The sequence below is a fragment of the Papaver somniferum genome, unplaced genomic scaffold (assembly GCF_003573695.1).
Source record: "Papaver somniferum cultivar HN1 unplaced genomic scaffold, ASM357369v1 unplaced-scaffold_3, whole genome shotgun sequence".
Lineage (NCBI taxonomy): Eukaryota > Viridiplantae > Streptophyta > Magnoliopsida > Ranunculales > Papaveraceae > Papaver > Papaver somniferum.
The window spans coordinates 2,549,217-2,568,907 of record NW_020641039.1 but is presented as its reverse complement, the minus strand read 5'-3'; the positions used below and the strand labels follow the sequence as shown (position 1 = coordinate 2,568,907).

Genomic DNA, 19,691 nt, shown 5'->3' with positions numbered 1-19,691 from the left:
ATTCTTTTGTAGTAAACATCATAATGTTCTGATAATTGTATGAGCTTGGTAGTTTTCAGAAGAGCTTGAACTGCATCTTATCGATGTGGTTACGTCATATCAATATAGGGATCTAGATACAGAGATATTCATGAAAGTGCTAGATGTCCTTTCATTTCCCAAGTCAAGTAACTCTAAACCATAGAGTGCGTTTGCAATCCAGTTGAAATGCTCAATTTATGGATTATAACAATCCAGTCGGATGTGGTATACCCGTCTAAGTAATTATTTGATTGAGAAGGGATATACAAATACAAATAAAGAATTGTTCCCCTGCGTGTTTGTAAAGAAAAAGAGTTCTGAATTTGCATGTATAGATTCCTATGTCGACGTTATGAACATAGTAGGTACTCTTGACGAATTAAGAGAAGTCGCAAGCTATTTGAAATCCGAATTTGAGATGAAAGATCTTGAGAAAACTCGGATGTGTATAGGAATTAAAGTAGAACATAGAGCTTTTTGAATATTAATTCACCGGTCTGTATATGTCCATAAGATATTCAGGAAATTTAATATGGACAAAGTGCATCCGGCTAGCACTCCCATGAATGGTCGAAATTTATATGTACATAAGATCTATTTCGTATAAAGGAAGGTGACGAAAAGGTATTGGGAGAAGGATGTCCATATCTAAGTGCAATAGGCGCATTATTGGTTAGCAATGTACTCGACCAAATATCTTGTTCTCAATGAACTTGTGAGCTAGATATAGCTCAACACCGACACAACGTCATTGGATTGGTATAAATAATATCTTAAGATACCTAAAGGGAACCATTGACTTGGGTTTGTTTTATCCCTATGAAGACGAAAGCAAATATGCTAATGTAATTGCGACTCCTTACACTGAAACCTCAAATAATGTTTTGGTTGGTTTTGCTGATGCTGGGTACTTCTCAGACCAGCACAAAGGTCGATCCCAAACTGGATACGTGTTCACTATAAGGAATATAACGATATCCTGGAGATCGACCAAGCAAACCCTTGTGACTACCTCCACGTACGAACCGCTCTGAGATCATTTCCCTACATGAGGCGGTTTGTGAGTGTATATGATTAAGGTCTATCATTACACATATTCGAGGGATGTGTGGTTTGAGTTCTACCATAGAAGAGCCAACTTGCATTTATGAAGATAATGCAGCTTGCATCGAATAGATGAAGCAAGGGTACATTAAGGGTGATAATACAAAACATATATCACCGAAGTTCTTTTACAATCAGCAACAACAATGTCTTCTAAACATTCAAGTCAGTAAAGTAAATTCTGACGAAAATGTGGCAGACTTATTTACTAAGTCATTACCTAAGTCCGCATTTGAAAAACATGTGAGAAGTATAGGGCTAAAGAAACTGTCCGAACTTCCATGACTACATGAGAAAAGTACATAACTAAAGGAATTGTCTGAAACTCGTGATTGCATGCGTAAGACTAAAGGAATTGTCTAAAAATCCCATGACCGTTATGGACTAAATAAATTGTCCTACATCAGGGGGAGCTTCTAATGGTATGTTGAATTTTTTTTTGCATTTCTTCGAGGTTACTTTTTCCCACAAGGTTTTGTTACTCGACAAGGTTTTTAACGAGACAACAATAATACCATAAATGCAAATCAGGAGATGTCAACATCAGGGGGGGCATCCAATAATATGTTGTTGACATAAAGAGGGCTAACTGAATTTCCCAAATGCATTGGACTAAAGGAAGAGTCCGACCATATCGGACTAATGGAATTGTCCAAGCTCCCATAACTGTATTGGACTAAAGAAATTGTCCTATGTCAGGGAAAGCATCTAGTGGAATGTTGAAATCTTTTCCTTCACCGAGGTTTCTTTTTCCCATAGGATTTTGTTACTTGGAAAGGTTTTAACGAGACAACTATGAGACAAGAAATGCAATCATGGGGATATGTCATCATCATGGGGAGTATCCAACGATACAATGATGACCCCAAAAGTTTGTTGTACTCTTTTCCTTCACCAAGGTTACTTTTTCCCACAAGGTGTTGTTACTCGACAGAGTTTTTAATGAGACAACAAAAACACTAGTAATACAACTCTGGTTGAGGTTGTTATTCTCCTTACGAGTGTGTAGATTTTTATGCAAAATATTTTCCTTTACACAGTTCTACAAAGGAGAAAAGTCTTCACAGTTGACACCATTCCGGAAGCTCAAATATCGTCTTTCTCCTTCGACCAGTTTTTACCTCGACGAAATTTTCTGGCAAGATCTTGACAAAGAAGTTAGTTTGTAATGGTGGTCATCCAAGGGGGAGTGTTGTAGGAATATGTGGGGAATAGTGTCTGACCACATGTGGCAAAGTGCATGGGAGGTGTGGCAAAGTGCATGTGCACCTCCCCTCTTCTCCTAGACACATGTTGTGTTTTCTCTTCCCACTAAACACATGTCATACATTATCCCAACACCTGTACTACTACATGCATTTAGTGATATGTATTTAAAGTGTACAATACAAAGAAAATGAATGGAACTCTCTGATTCTCCTTCTCCTCTGCTTTTGCTTCTATTATGTTTGTCTCCTATTTCCAATATACTTAAACATAAACTATCTATGTATTTTCTATCTATATATGTATATATGTTAGAATACCCTTAATCTAACATATATGGATGTCCAACGGATTTTCAAGGTTGTATCCGGGATAAATACGTACTCCAAAAATACCATCCGCATCCAACCCATTAGCAAATGGTCCAGGCCCCATCCGCAAAAATACGGTTGGTCTCAATTAAATCCACGGATTACGGGTCAAATGCTCACCCCTAGTTATGGGTAATACTTAGGGTTGATTCATGTTTCCTTGAATCTAATATTATTATATCTATACAAATGCTCTAATTAAAAATTAAATTTTAAAAAAAAAAAATAATCCATGCAAAACGAGGTGAAATCCTAGAATGTTGAGTAAAGCTAGCAAAAATGTAAGACAAACAAACAAAATAATAACACATATTCGGGTACCCCATTCCTGCGCCTACCAGGCGAATAATAGCGGTTACGATGCAAAAGCTTATTATCGGTTCCTAGCGTTTCTACTCATCAGGTACCAATATGTTAATGGGCCCAATATCTTAGGATCCATACCGGATTCCCTCGGTTCGTTCCGGGTTAGGGTAGTTGGGTGCCCATTGACAATCCTGGTTGTTACCTTCTCCTTTTCAAATACTAGTACTAGGATTTATATTATTTAAAAGGAACTTAATTATTGTTGATTTACAACAGTTCGGGGTTTAATTCCACTTTTTATTTTATTTTTATTTTCTTGTAATAATCTAATAGATTGTTATTAACATTACGATCTCTAATAATATGCTTTTTTTGGCAGATTTCAATGGTCTTCGTCGCAACTTTTCACCCGCATAGATATTCATAGGTATATCATTGAGAATGTTTCACTTCGACATGACATAGATCCAAACAATTCTATACAATTCCATGTAGGATCCTTGGCTATTAGTTATCATTGTGGTGATGATGTCCGAGGCATATTAATTTTTCAACAGATATTCAAGATTTGAAGATTAAAGATTCAAATGGTTCAACTTGAAGTTGGAAACCATTAGGAAAATATCGACATCCTCTTGGAAATACATGTATTTTGTACCTTTAGTGCTTTTTTTTATTAGTTCTTATGTTTTAGGAAATTTTATCATTATACTCAAGCTAAATGTAAGACTTTGCAAAACAAACTAATGGAATTTGTTTTTTATTCATAAAAAAAAAAAAGAAAAAAGGAAAATTTTGCATGAAATGATTTTTGTATAGGGCGATATAAAAAAAAATCATAAGAGAAAAAACCTCATGAAGATACAAACAAATACAGTTGATTTTGAAAATCAGAAACATATAAAGGATCATTAAACAACCATAAAATCCATAAGATTCCCACCAATTCTTGACTAATTATCATAAATTTACGGACTTAAAAACCATTCCATAAATCCAAGAGAACCAAATCGTATCACATGGCCTAACTAGTTTTGAAAAAAAATAAGGCGATATAATAAGGTGTTGAAAATTATTAATTTTTTTATACCAGAAATGGGATTCAATACGGTAGTTAATTTATCTTTCTATTTCATACAATTAAAAAAAATATTTTTTTAACATATAAAGGTTTGGCTAAAGAAATAAGCACAATTGTTAAAGGAGGATACCGCTTTGTTTGGATCTGTATCAGTTCTTATAAAACAAAATAATCATAACCATTAGAGTTCTGGATTAGTACCCGTCCTAAAAGGTACCCACCTTTAGTAATCACAGAAATAAGTATGTTCAATTTTAATCATGAATTTTCGTAACTTGTAGTGAGGAACTTTGCATGCTTTAATTAGATCGTCTATACAATGTAAATAGTCCCAAATTTGTTTCTCCCAGTTGCTAACTCTCGGTGACCATAACCTGATATCTCTTATTTGTGGCTGTCACGATAAAACATAAACTAATAGACTACAGATACATTACCCAAAGGTGTTAAAAACTAGAACACCGCTACCACGGTGAGGAGGGCCGACCGAACAGAAAAAAAATAGGCCAAATTGAAAAAGTGAAAGTATCACTTTTATTGAAACAAATGTGAAAAACCCAATATTTTTTTCGGCAATCTGTATGGACTAAACTCCAATATAATTCTGAGAGCACCAACTTAAAAGTGAGACTCAATCAAGAAAGATATCAAATAAATTTTTCTCTTTCTCAATACAATCAGTAAATCAACAATATAGAAATTTGTGAGACTGACTGATATGTGAATAACTCGGATGGTACCAAAGACCAATGTCCGAGTGTCAATCAAGTTATATCCGACAAGCAAGGTCGGATTTATCAATTGTGATTGAACTACGCACAACCAGTGATGTTGCAATTATATAAACAAATATAATGCGGAAAAGAAATAACGCAGACACCAGAAATTTTGTTAACGAGGAAACTGCAAATGCAGAAAAGCCCCGGGACCTAGTCCAGATTTGAACACCACACTGTATTAAGCCGCTACAGACTCTAGCATACGACAAGTTTACTTCTTACTAGAATGTAGTTGATCCCTAACCAAGTCTCACACAGATTAACGTAATGTCGTGTTCCTTACGCCTCTTAAATCCTAGCAGGACTCTGCGCACTTGATTCCCTTAGATGATCTCACACACAACTAAGAGTTGCTACGACCCAAAGTCGAAGACTTGTAAACAAATCTTTCTCCCACAGATATGTATATTCTAGTTTTGTTTCCTTCTTTAGATAAATCAAAGTGAACGGGAAACTCAACTAATAATCTAGTCTTATACTCCCGAAAAGCAGCCTAGAAATATTAGTCTCCTCACAATAACCTAACTGATTAACAAAAGAAGTTATTGCGGAATCACAAGAGTCTAAGACGAAGAACTGTTTTTGTGATTAATTTTTATATCTTACCTATCAGAGATGAATCTCGAGTAAATATTAAAGAACATAAAACTCAATACGATAGAACAAGTAAGATCAGAATACACAACTACAAAGAAAATAGTTGGGTCTGGCTTCACGAATCCCAAATGAAGTCTTCAAGTCGTTAACCTAATAATGGTTTTGTAAAACCTAGGTTAAAGGAAAATCGACTCTAGTTTGCAACTAGGACACACGAAAGTGTCGGAATTAGGTTTCCCAGATGAAAGAGTTCTCCCTTATAAAGTATTTCAAATCATGGTTTCTTACAATCAAAGTTAAGATAGCTTAGTAATAAAGCAATTGATATTCACCTTTAGATGAACTCCTGATTTAAGATTCAAGCTAAGTCTGCTTAGAAAATAAGTAATCAATCTCTACCGTTAGATGGTATTAACATAATACACAAATGAAATATACCAATATTTAGATATGGATGACCCGTACCCAAACGTATAATAGTTAACCGAAGTTATCCACATGAACACTTATAGTTTAGCCAATTCATCTAACACTTCTAGATCAAATATGATGATCAATCAATCACGATAGATAATCAAATGAATCTAAATGTGTTTCAAGAGAGTTGTTCAAATGTTCATTATCTCATAGAAATATATATGAACCATTTTAAACATATTCGGTTTGGTTTGTAATTGTACAAAGTACTTATACAAGAACCAATTCATGAACATAATATCACGGTTTGTAAAACTACTTCATATACCTTATTTCATTAAAGTTACAGGGACTTTAGTTCGCAAACTGAGTTTACAAACGAACCTGAGTTCATGAGTATGAAAAACATACTTACCGATTTTAGAACCTAACCACTGTGTTCGCAAATAGAGTACGTGAACCACAGTTCCTTACTTTAGCCTTGTCGTGCCGTTCACAAACAGATTACGCGAACAACAGTTTTGGACTCAGCATTGTATAGTCGTTCGCAAACAGAGTACGCGAACGACATCTCCAGACCTTTTCACAGGTAAACCCGTTTGCAAACATAGTTCGCAAACTAGAGTTCCGGACCTGTACGAGAGCTTCACAGTTCACATACAAAGTATACATATTGTGTTATATCCAGGCATTGGTAGTCGTTCTCAACTCTCATTTAATCATTGAAACATCCTTAAAAGATAATAATGGTAATCTAACACATACCACTAGCTTCAAGTAATTTTCAAGTGATTAATCGATCAACACGAAACTTCCCAAGTTAACATAAAATGATTTTTTAGAGCACTGCTCGGTCGAACTCGCAAGCGTTGCTATCTCAAACTTATTTGTCAAGTTTAGGTGATCAAAACTATAAGTCTTGATTTCTAGTCTACTTATATCTATGTCTCAGATTAGGAAAGAATGTGCAGTTGAGATTTAGACTTCACGACGTTCATCGACTGAAGACGAATATCTACTGAGGAGAGATTGGAGGAACTTCATCAACAAAAGGTATATGGAGACTAAAACTTATCTATCACTCAGAAGTCTATTATATTTTATCTCTTATTGAGACTAAGTCGTATATCTATATAGACTTTTATATTATACACATTTGATATTTCAAAAAATAGATATTTACAAATATGTGTTGGAAGCTTTTTGCTTTAGCTAAGCTCATCATTATTCTTGACGAATTTAGTTGGAAACAATTTATTTGTTGGAAACTAAATAATAAGTCAAAAGATGATCATGTGAAAATTGCCTTGAAACATCTTACATGATTTGTGTGAGACAGTCATTTGATGTCGACTCGAAATGTTTCATATTGATCATTCGATCACTTGAAAATTACTTATAAGCTAATGGTTTGTTCGAGACAACCATTGTCGTCTTCTAAGGATGTTTCAATGATTGAAATGGGAGTTTAGAACAATTAACCCTTGTCTGGATACAACACAGTATGCATACCAGTATGCGGACTTTTTAACTGTTAAAGTCCTGGAACCAAATTTGCATACCAGTATGCGAACGGTTCTACCTGAGTTACGGTCCGGGACGTCAATATGCATACCGGTTTGCAAACTGCTGGACAAGACCAAAGTCCAGAACTTATGTTTGCGTATACCCGTTTGCAAACTAAGTGGTTAAAGTTCTAAAATTGGTTAACTAGGATTTCATGCTCATGAACAAATACATTTATAAATTAAGGAATGCAATCTTTGCAAACCGTGGCTTAATATTCATGAATTGATTCTTGTATAAGTACTTTGTACAAACATGAATCAAATACGATTTAGTTTCAATTGTGTCTTGTATACTTCTATGAGATATCAACAATTGAACAACTCTATGAGTGATATAATTAGATTCATTTGTTTATATTTCATGATTGATTGATCATCATATTTGATCTAGAAGTGTTAGATGAATGCGGTTAATACAAAAGTGTTCATATGGCTAACTACGGGTAACTATTTTTGAGCCAACTCAGTATACACGTTTAGGTACGGTTACCCATATCTAAGTGGAGGTATATTTCATTCGTGTGTAACAAGCTAAGACCATCTAATTGTGGAGAGACATTGCTTTGGTTTTAATCAAACTTAACTTGAATCTTAAATCAGGTTTTCATCTAACGGTGAATATTGATTGCTTTGTTTCTCAGCTATCAATTCCTGATTTAAAAAATATATAAGGGAGAACTCTAGCAACTGGAAAACCTAATCCCCACACTTCTGTGTGATACTAGTTGCGACTAGAGTCGATTCTCCTTTAACCCAGGTTTTAAAGAAGAAATACGAGTGAAAACAGTCTCTAAAATTTTATTCCAATAAAGATGCTTTGATCTCTTGCTAATTGCCATTTTCATAACGGAATTCTTTTTCGCTCAATATAATTTGATATAGCAACATCATAACCAACGATTAAACATATGGGAATCCATAATTGAATGGTTAGCTACGATGCATTGATGCTGCTAGATCATTGATGCTGCTAGATCAAAAATTATTCTAACGATTAAACATAGAATTCATAGTTGAATGGTAACTATGATGCATCTAGATCAAAAATTATTCGAGCACCACACACGAATCAATTTTTTCCCTAAAGAAATTTTTATCAACAAAAACAAACACAGCGAATATTACCATTGCAAGGTACGGAAAGTCCCAGATAGTATACATTGCTCTTAATACGAAAATCTTTGGCAATACCGAGGTATGTTTTGTTGCATCTACAGGAGTAGGATTCAATTCAACAAGGATATACTATCATCTTCTATATTCCCATTATTAGGGGTGCACATACCCTATCCATACCCGCCAGTGTTGTAACCTTATCCTATCCTACCCATTATTTGGCGGGTAGGGTGACGGTTAGAGATTTTTTTACCCGCCGTTAAATGGGTAGGATGACGGGTAAAGCACGAAATTACCCTACCCTACCCGCCTACCCGTCTAATACTGAAAAGACAAAGTAACCCTTGTATTGTTTTCTCCTCCTGCTTATTTTTTTGTTATTTTAAAACATATTGGGGGTAAAAGACAAAGTAACCCTTGAATAGATTTTACTTTCTATCGAACCATTTCATCTATTTTTCATTCGAACCATTTCTCTCTTTTCATTCGAACCATTTCATCTCCTCGTCTCTGCAGTAGTGAAGTGAAGTCTGGGTTTCGATCTGAAGCTGAAGATGTAAGTGATTTGTGTGTTCGATTTGTGTATCGTTATGTGTTTGAATCTATTTTTTGCTCATCTCAATCCACTTTCTTATCCCTGAAGAAGAGAATTTAGGGTTTCAGGCTGCAAGTGCAGTTTGAGGTTTTGGGGGTTTCGATCTGAAGATGTAAGTGTTTAAAGCTTTCAATTTGTGTTTTGATTTGGGTTTCGATTTGTTCTTTTGGATTAGGCTTTCATTAAGGTGTTGATGTGTTAATTAGATTTTCTATTTTATATTAGTAACTGATTTTAAAATTTTTATGAAAAACCCTATACTACTGAAATATAACGTGGGAATTAGGATTTCTCTGTATTCTTTTTCTTGGGTTTGTTTGCTTTGTTATATAAAACCCTCCTTGCTTCATCTATTTGATTATACTTGGTTTTCCATAATGTAAGTGTTTTGAATTAGATTGCTATGTGGTTGCCCTGATTTATTGTGTATTAACTCTTTGCTTCATCTATTTGATTATGCATACAGATATTTCTTAAGAGAAACGATGCTGGTGACCATTTTCCCTCACTTGCAATCTGCTTAGGCTTTGAAATGTTAAGTACCGTTATCAGGTTTGGTTCCCTCCCTTATAGACACATTTCTTGATCTGTATCTTTGATAATTTTAGATGAATTTTCGTGTCTTTGCTTCTAGTTGTCCGTTGTTTAACATGTATGATATATGGTCAACTGTTGTTCAAGTAAATAAACTGACTTAAGTGTAGCTTATGGAACCTTTTGTCATATAAAATAATTCTTAACATAGCTCAATAAATGAATTTAGAGAACAAAAAGTAGGTTTGTTCTATTACAGATTGTTTCAGGGAGCAGAGCTTATACCTTGCTACAAAACCTATACATTCATAGTTGAGGGGATTGCTAGGACTGTTCATAAACCTTAGAAATTCTTCAGGATTTTCCTTACCCATCAAACATAACTTTCTTACCGGGAAATTCTCTTCAGTTTCATCTTTAGGATCTTCTAAATTGGGATAAATTCCGTCAGTAAATTATAATAGCTCTTCTGCATTGTTAACAAGACAAGGTAGCTCTTTTTTTTTCCTCTGGGAACCTAAAAAATGCACAAATAAAAGATATGAAATTTTTACACATTTAAACATGGTTCTGGTCATATGGTCGGCAAGGTCGAGAATCTATACATCGCCGACTAATACTTACTCGGCAAGGTTGTAATCATATACCAAGCCGACCAACACACAGTCGGTAAGGTCCTACACAAGAAAGATGCCGACGGTTAACTAAGGAAATTAAGGTTTCTGTGACATAAAGTCGGAAAGGTACAAGTCTAAGACAATTCCGACTAGACGTAAGTCGGCAAGGTTGGTTATTATACCCTGCCGGCCCTGGTTATTGTCTAACGGTCTCCATGGCTGTTATGAAAAGTCGGCAGGTTATTCATCCTGAGACCATGCCGGCTCTTACAAAATATCAACAATCAGTGTGGTTTTAAATTATCGACCTTACCAACTGAAAACACATAAATCCTAATTTTTGATAATCTAACCTAATATAACAATCATACAACACATCAGAATAACAGGTTTGAGTTTAGAATCACTTACAATCTTCTTTTCGCCTGTAGAGGTTTCTTTTCAGCATCTTCAAGGATTGCATTCTTGGGTTTACTCGTTGATATTCACGGCGTTCATAGTCTATTGAGGGATGACAATATGCTTGAATGGATAGCGGAGGAAGATGAAACACCGTTTTTATTACCTCAAGAAGAACAATTGTTAAATATGTTAGAACAGGAAGTTGTTAATAATCCAGAGTCTGTCCCTCTACCATACAACTGGCATGATCTCGAAGTTGAAATCTCATACGAAAGGTTACCGGTGAGTGACTTTGTTTATGACTTTGGTAATCTTTCATTTGGAGACAATACACAAGGTTATGAGAATGTGAATCATACATATGATTTTTACTACACTATCAATCCCTCTGACCAGGGTGTCCAATATATGAACGAAGGATATAATTCTAATATTAATAAAAATATATAATGAAGTAGGTAACGATGATGATGATGATAACGGACGCTATTATGATTATGATATTTATGCGAACGAAGATAACCAGTATCCCCCGACGATGACTATAATGAGGAAAAGAACCGTCGAGAAAATGGAAAATACATGAATAGATCGAAAAAGGGTGGTGGTCCTAGTTGGTCGCGTAACTATTTAAATGATGAACACTAGTTTAATATATTATGTTTTTTTAAATTTAAAGCTTTTTAATCATGTAGTTTACTTTCCTGTATTATTTTAAAATTTTAATTCTAAATTTTATGCCTTCAATCCAGAGAAAGAAAAAAAAAGGTAAGAATGTTATTTACACGATTATAACGTGCGTGATAATGGGAAAACAGTTCTAAAAAACGCAGCTAAAATGTTATTTAAAATAAAAAAATATTCAATCTAATTTTAGAAAAAACAGTTATAACGTGTGTGAAAACGAAAAAACGTCACTAAAAAACTGGCGTTGTTTCCTATTTATCGGCATTATAAAAGCACGGGGTTCGGGGACCCTCATGGTCACGGTATATGGGTGTGACCGTTTTAATGGCCGTTTTTCGATAAAAACGGATGTTTTTCGAACCTTGGTATGTGCGTGGTGCAAGACATCTATTAACCATTTTCAGGCTATCTTAAAATTTTGGTTCATCCTCACACATTTGTTATGTCAAGTAAAAAGGTTATTCTTTAATAGCACCCAGAAATTTGTTGTTCCTGTAAACTCTTTGATTATGAGACGACACTCATTTTTGCTTAAACTGTGTTGCAGGTATCTGAAATTGGGAAAAAATCTGAAGTCATGTTGGATGGACGAGGTTTAATGCTGAAAAAATCATATTTTTTTGTGAATGCTTCTTCTGAAGTAAACTGAATAATAAATGTTGCATGCTATGGTTGGTGCTCTGATTGTGGGGGGAGTTAGAAAGCTTGATCTCTATTCAGGTAAAATCAATTGAAGACGGTGATTTTGAGTGCTCGAGAAGGACAACTTTGATTAGGATACAACCCTTAGGTGAAATATGGTAGAATAGTGCGACATACATAAATACCAAACCCTGTTCTCCACCTTCCTGGCTATTGAGGACAAAAAAACGAAAGTAAATGTGAAGCCTTTTTTTTCTTTTCTTTCTTTCGGATTCTTTCATTTCTATAACAAAGGACAGTTTTTGTCCCTAAACAAAAACCAAGTATTTCTCTCACAATCAAGAATCTGAGTGATTCTCATTTATTTCTTTGGTTTGGAATCTTATTATCTTAGTCTAGGTTTCATTTGGAGCTTACAGTAATATTTAGTGATCTGATATCATAGCTCTTTTTTATAATGCTTCATTCCATAATTCCCCCTCAGGGTGTTCTTCATTTCGAGTTTCTATATATATATGTATTTGTTCTTGCAGGCCAAAATCCTAAATTTTGGTGATTTTGAGTAATTGTACCGGCAGGCGCATCGCACGTGCATTTTGATGTTTATCAGTCCGGGACAGAATGCAATGAAATTGTGTGTTTTTTTAGAAATGTTTATATGCATGGCATGTTCTTCCGGTTATGTATTACAAGTTTTGAAACGCAACAACAAGAAGTATTGCACAATCTTCGGTTCAGGAGGCAGGTGCATCGCACGTGCGGTTTCACTAGTACTTTCATAAAGAAAATACGCCCTCCGTCCCACTATTAGTTGACCTATTTGTTTTTAGATTTTGTCTCATTAATAGTTCGGCTTATATCAATTGATACTCATGTGTAGGTGTTTTAAAATGCTTTTCAATGATATAAAATTTACAAATATCAGAGTATGGTATGAAAGATAAATCATTTCTAAATTATACTACTAGGTCAACTAATAGTGGGACGGATGTAGTATCAATAAACAAATCTGTCTCACACAGACAAGTCTATCAAAGGATCAATCTGTCTCCCACAGAAAAACCCTAAAGTCTTTGTTCCGTCTTTTGATAATAATCAAGGTGAACAGGAACCAATTGATAATCCGGTCTTATATTCCCGAAGAACAACCTAGATTAATCAATCACCTCACAACAATCTTAATCGTATGGTAGCGAAACAAGATGTCATGGAATCACAAACAATGAGACGAAGGTGTTTGTGATTAATTTTTATATCTTGCCTATCAGAGAAATCAAACAATATCTAGCCAATCAATATGATTGTACTATTACGATAGAAGATGCAAGATCAGATCACACAACTACGATAAAAGTAGCTCGATCGAGATAATTTTTAGGGTTTCGGTTAACAATAGAGTTTAACTTAGACATGTCAATGGACAAGAAGAAGATGAAGAAGGTGTTCTTGTGGTGATGAAGTAGTGGATACTGGTGGTAGATCTGTTGTGGTGATGGCAGTAGTGTGGGGGTGATGGAAGTGAACGGAGGAAAATAGAAATGAGCTGCGGTCTCTCTCTCTCTCTCGAGAATATCGAATAGAAGATAAACGATAGATGGCTTGAAGAGATAAGGTGAATGGGAAAATGGCCTCCTAGGAAATTGAACCATAGGAAAATTTATGTTTGGCCCTCACAGTGTGGGTTGTCGAGCTCAGGGGTATATTTGGAATTAAAAATCTTATTCAACGACGAACATTAACGCTCTGAGATGTGGTCCGCATTTTTATTATATCTAAGACCGTTTTAACTGGTCCAAGGTCGATTGACCGCCATTGAGGGTCAGGGATATGAGTCATAAAAACCCCATTTTCCACTAGTGGGTGTGGTTTTTAGACCCATGCTTTTTCATGATTGTCTCATACAAATCAAGAAGATGTTCAAGGTAATTTTCACATGATCATCTTGACTTAATGTTTAGTTTCCAAAAAATAGATTGTCTCAAACTAAACTCGTCAAGTAGATGATGAACTTTAGCTAAAGCTAAAATCTTCCAACACGTATTTCGAGAAATATATAAACGATATAAACTTGGCACAAAATATCAAATGTGCATAATGTAAAATTATATATTGCTATACGACCTAGTTTCTTTAAAAGATAAAATAGAATAGACTTCTGAGTGATGAATAAGTTTCAGTCTCCATATACCTTTTGTTGATGATGAAAAAGTGGGGGTTTAACAACCACACCCAATATTTCGGTTAGCAATCTGTATGGACTAACTCCAATATACTTTAAGAGAATCAACTAGTCAGTCAGACTAAATCTTAATAAAAGTATATCAAAGAGTTATATCTCACTTTCTCGGTTCAATACTTACTCAAGCAAATAGAAATCTGCGAGTCTAATTGAATAGTGAGAAATCACTTGTGTGGATGGGAAAAACGGGTCGCCAGTTTTTCGGGAAATGGAGAGACGAGCGTGGTTTCGAGAGTCCTCGACCGGGAAAAATGTTAATCCTCACACAGATGCACCGCTGCAAAGGGGGTGCTTAGATTCAGGAAATCAATCTGTATGACTCCGGCCTAAACCAAGACAATGGCCGTTCCAGAGTCAATTCGGTCGCAAAGAGGGAGATGGGTTGATATGTAGGAGGGAAGCTGAGAATTGTGTGGTATCAGTGATGATCGAGGATTGTGGGTGTGTTGAAGGTTTCTGCAATAATGGTGAACTGCTGAAGTTGAGTTCTGTGAATAAGTTTGTATCGAGTTGTTGACGGAAAACGTTGATACTGATGATTTGTCGTCCTCGATTTTGACTTATTTATATTGCAAGAATGATGAACCACTAATCCCTGTAACTGTGACGGTTTCTTGAGTGAAAGAGTAGGAAAGTGGGAGATCATGGTAAAATCAGTTCCATGTCGTGTGGAGAATTGACTGATCGTGCACCCACTACTTTGCTAACTCCTTCAACCGTTTACACGACTTACGTACATTTCTCGTTGTGGATGAATCCACGTGACGTAGACCGCCATACCAAAACCCAAGTGATATCCCCCTCATTTGTGACGTGATTGATGTCTCCCAAATCGTGGAGTCTGCGGGGCAGACGTGTTTTGATTAGTCAATTGTTGACTGATTAGACAATGAGTCTAAGTTTGGCGAATCAATCATGGATGGTGAATGCTCGCGATTCATGGGATGAAGATGTAGTTCTCTGAAAAGATGTCAGTATGATGGATTACCAACTAGTTGAGCGATTGAGCAAGTATTTCCCAATTCTGCGAATTACGAGAATTTAATGAGCAACTGAGCAAGTATTGCTCAATTCTGTAAATATTGAGAATTTGATGGACAACTGAACAAGTATTGCTCAACTCTGCAAATTATTGAATATTAAGAATTTGATAGGCAACTGAGCAAGTATTACTCAATTCACCAAATTAATGATTTTGATAATCTGACGTGCAACTGAGCAAGTATTGCTCAATTCGACGAATTATCGATGAATTGCCGAATATTGATTATATTCGGGTAATCGAGCAAGTGTTGCTCGATTCAGCCAATTATTTACTGGTGACGTGACCTAGTAAAATATCAATTAAAATATTGATGTTGATTAGTGAATCAACGTAAATTTTATTAGTGTTCGAAGAGTGCTCAAAATGATGGTTTCACAGAGCGTTCATTCGAAAACCCTAATTTTTGGTCAATCCTCCATCAATTGGGGAATTGCTGAAAATTGATCATGAATGATAGGGACCGACCACATGGGATGAGGAATGTCCATGTGGTGCCACGCACCAGGATTCTCAGTTTGAGAGTTGGTGAGAAATCATGAATAAATGGTGGATTCACCATTTACTGAAAATATTGTTGGGTAGAACATTAGGTGTAAAACCTAGGTATGAGAGATGAGGACCGACCAAGAGGGTATGGGACCGGATCTAGGTGGTCACGTGACCAGTTGTTGGTCGTTTGGAGGATTCTCCAGTTAGTTGGAGAGAGTTCGGGCCCAGTATGAGCAATTGAGCAAATTAGGTCAGAATTGCGAAAACGTGTGAGACCGGCTTCGTGCAAGCCATAGAAACGACCTGGTCGGTCATAGAGGCACGCACGTGTTACCATGATGTCCGTGTCTCCATACTGAGAGTTTCAGTATTTTCTGATGCGCATTTGAGCAATATCGTGAATTTTCAGAAGAGTTTCATCTTGGCTGAGAATTCTCGATTTTTTGGTGGAATGAGCATGTATGCTCAATTCATCAATATTTTCAAAATATAAAAATATTTTAATATTTAAAATTGTCGTGAGAGGCTAGCTGGCCGTGTGACCATGTTGGCTTTTGGTTTTTTCGTCATTCGAGCAATATTTGAGAATATATGGAGAACTCACGAATTTTACTCAAACCCAGGAGTTTCATGAATTGGGAAAATAATAATTATGAGAAATTAGGAATTGCAAGGTGTAGGACCGGCCACGGCTAGGGCATGGCCGTCCGGCCAAGTTGCCCGGTCCCGCACACCTTTCCTATTTTATTATTATTTTTCATAATAATTATAAAAAGCTAAGGATTGTGAGGTGTGGGACCGGTCATGGCTTGGGCCTGGCCGGCTGGATAGGTTGCCCGGTCCCGCACGCCTCTCCTTATTTTATGATTTATTTGGTGAATCCACCAAGTTATGGAGAATTTACGAGATTTGCACAAATTAGGAATTTTGTTAAGATGCAGAACCTTCATGAGTTTATGAAAATAAAATAAGGAAAAATAATGGGAGGGGCGCGGATGAACCGTGGCTAGGGAACGGCCGGCCGGTGGGCCCACCGTGAGCATATCCATTATTTTATTATTATTTTAATGTTTTCTCCTGTTTTGCGAAGGATTCCCCATTGTTTCATATTTTTGGATGCTCGTTCGTGCACCTGGGTGCTCAGTCGTGCATCATTGTCGAGTACACTTGCACCATTTTTGCGGGGCTTACTCAGTGATGGTCCAGATGCCCAGTTGTTGAGTATTTATTACTAATTTATGAAATTCAGTGGAGAATAATTCATGAAACTGAGTAATAAAAATGAATAGTTGTTCATTATTAATTCATAGGATCAGATGTGGATTCGACTATGAATTCAGAATTATAAAACGAGCATTACCATCCTATGGGATCGTGGATTCGACCATAGAATCGGAGTAATTAAGGTTTATCTATTACCATTTCATGAGACCAGTGGATTCGATCATGAAATCGGATTAATGAGACAATACAGTTGTTTCATTTCTATTCTATGAGATCAAGCCGTGGATTCGATCATAGAATCAGAACAATTGTTTATTGTCATTCCATGGGATCAGGTCGTGGATTCGACCATGGAATATGAGCAATTGTTATTGCCATTCCATGGGATCAGGCCGTGCGTTCGACCATGGAATAGGATCAATTGTTATTGCCATTCCATGGGATCAGGCCGTGGATTTGACCATGGAATAGGAGCAGTGATGGATTATTCTGGGAATTCAGTAGTGAATGTCACGACAGAGGTAATCTACTTCAGAAAAGATATTATCCAGTCAAAGTGTCACATCTATTCTGAGTGGTGCACAGTCAAGGAGTCACGATGTTGTTTACGACCTGAAGGTGTTAGTGTTCTCAATCTACGGAGAACCGCCTGAATCTATGCACTCTCTCCATATAATCAGGGAACGATGAAGTGTCACCGACGTCCTGAAGGCGTCTGTCGCCTAACTATTCTTCTATGTGGAGGTGGGTCACTCTCCTGCAGTCAGGGAACAGTGAGTATCACCGACGTCCAGAAGGCGTTAAGTCCTCAATCTACGGAGAACCGCCCAAATATGTTATTCTGCATAGAGGGCACAATAAAATTCCAGGGATCGAACGCTCAGCTAGTAGAGGCTTTTCGAAAACATATTCATCATGGCTTCGTAAAATATGAATCTTTGCATGCCTGAAAGCCGCGTCAAAAACATGCCTCATGATTTTAAGGTTTTGCCCTTTTTTGAAAATCCACCATCTACATTAAGTCCCCTGCTTAGTGGGGAAAAATCATGTTCCGCAGTATGCATTAAATGGTGATTTTTAGTCGACGAGATCAGTGGTTGAACTCAGTCTACAAAGGTAGTTTCAGAATCCTCGATTTGCCCCAATGGTGTTATGCACGAGCAAATGCGCGGATGAGGACTCTGATAGTAAGGTAGAGTACCATCTCATGAGTATGGAGAGATGAGGCACTGCTGGTTTGGGTGTTTGGAAGCTTAGTTATGGTCAGTTTAGGATTTGCAGGCCCGAGCCCAAAAAGGAAACCCATGTTTTATTAGGTTTTGGAAATAAATTTGATATAAAAAGGAAGAAGCCTAAAATTCTTTTTGTTTTGATTTACCAACCACTCTCCCTTTCTTCATCACTCTCGCGAGTTCAGCAGCAGCAGAAAAATTTTGCCGGAGAACCAGCGTCGTCGCCCGACCGACCGCTGCCCGGCCAAATTCCGGCAGGCGCCGACAGGTAAGTTCGTCCTTTTTTTTGTAGGTTTTATGATTGATGAGTTGTTCACAAAACCAAAATCCCATGGTTGTGTGCATGCGTAGGATTTCTGAAGGATTTTTAGAAAACGTATGTATATGCACGTTTGTTCGTCAGTTGAAGGAACGAGCAAAAATCCCTAATATGGAAGAGACACATAAAATTTTGAATAGAGATGGTCTAGTTGCAGCAGCAAAAGTTTTGTTTATTAGGTTTCATGAAAACCCAAATTTGTTTTTGAAGCATGAACTTTGCAAATACTTTTAGAAACGTAGGTTCGTTCGTAAAAGTAATAAATAATAATCTTTAGAGTTAAAGGAGTTTTGAAAAGACCTGGAGTTCATGATGAAAATTTGTTTGAGAACTCTCGAGATTTTATTTGGAGTATGGAGGGTTCTACAAAAATTGAAAAGTCTCTCGTTTCACAGACGAACGCTCGATTGAGAAAAAAGTTTTTTTTTTTATTTATTCACGTGAGTTTGCTAACTCACGGGTTTTTTTTGTGTGCGTGCGTGACTTATTCACGCACTATGGAATAAAAATTGAGTTTTAAAAAATACATAATTTATGAATTTTTTGAATTCACAGTGTATGTGTGAATTCAACGATTTTGTAGCGTATGTACACGCAAAAATCAGCGAGTGCTCACATAGAAGGTTATGTGAATTACTCATAGTTTCTCGAAAAGTAAGTGTTGACTCTTGAATAATATGTTTCATGCTCTATTTTGCAGGTTTGAAAGAACGAGCAAGTTTTGGGGGTTTTACGTTGTTATCACTAAGCTTGTGAAATCGTAAATAGGTAAGAATTTAGAAATACCATTTTTTGCAGACGTTTATGGTCTAGTCGCTTTAATTCCATTGTATTGATGAAATTCATGTATGGATGTTGCAGCAACTTTGTGAAATGGATGAATCCCGTAGTCTTTCTGAAGATGATGTTTCTTCGAGAGATGATGTTTCCACAGACGCCTCTTCCAGAGATGATGGTTCCTCCAGAAATAATGATTCTGAGATTTCTAAGGAGAAAGAGGGAAGTCCTAAGACTAAAAACATTCCCACCGCTGAAGACAAATTCTTTGTGTATCTGTACAGACCTGAGAAACGTCCCTTAGGCTCCTCATTTCGGTTGCT

General features: G+C 36.4%; 1 long non-coding RNA gene across 1 annotated transcript; it reads left to right on the top strand.

Annotated features, from left to right (window-relative positions):
- Positions 1–9,069: 9,069 nt before the first annotated feature.
- Positions 9,070–9,690, top strand: LOC113341615. The gene is made up of 3 exons (XR_003356023.1): positions 9,070–9,122; positions 9,210–9,273; positions 9,628–9,690. It is a non-coding gene; the product is annotated as an uncharacterized LOC113341615 (long non-coding RNA).
- Positions 9,691–19,691: the final 10,001 nt, after the last annotated feature.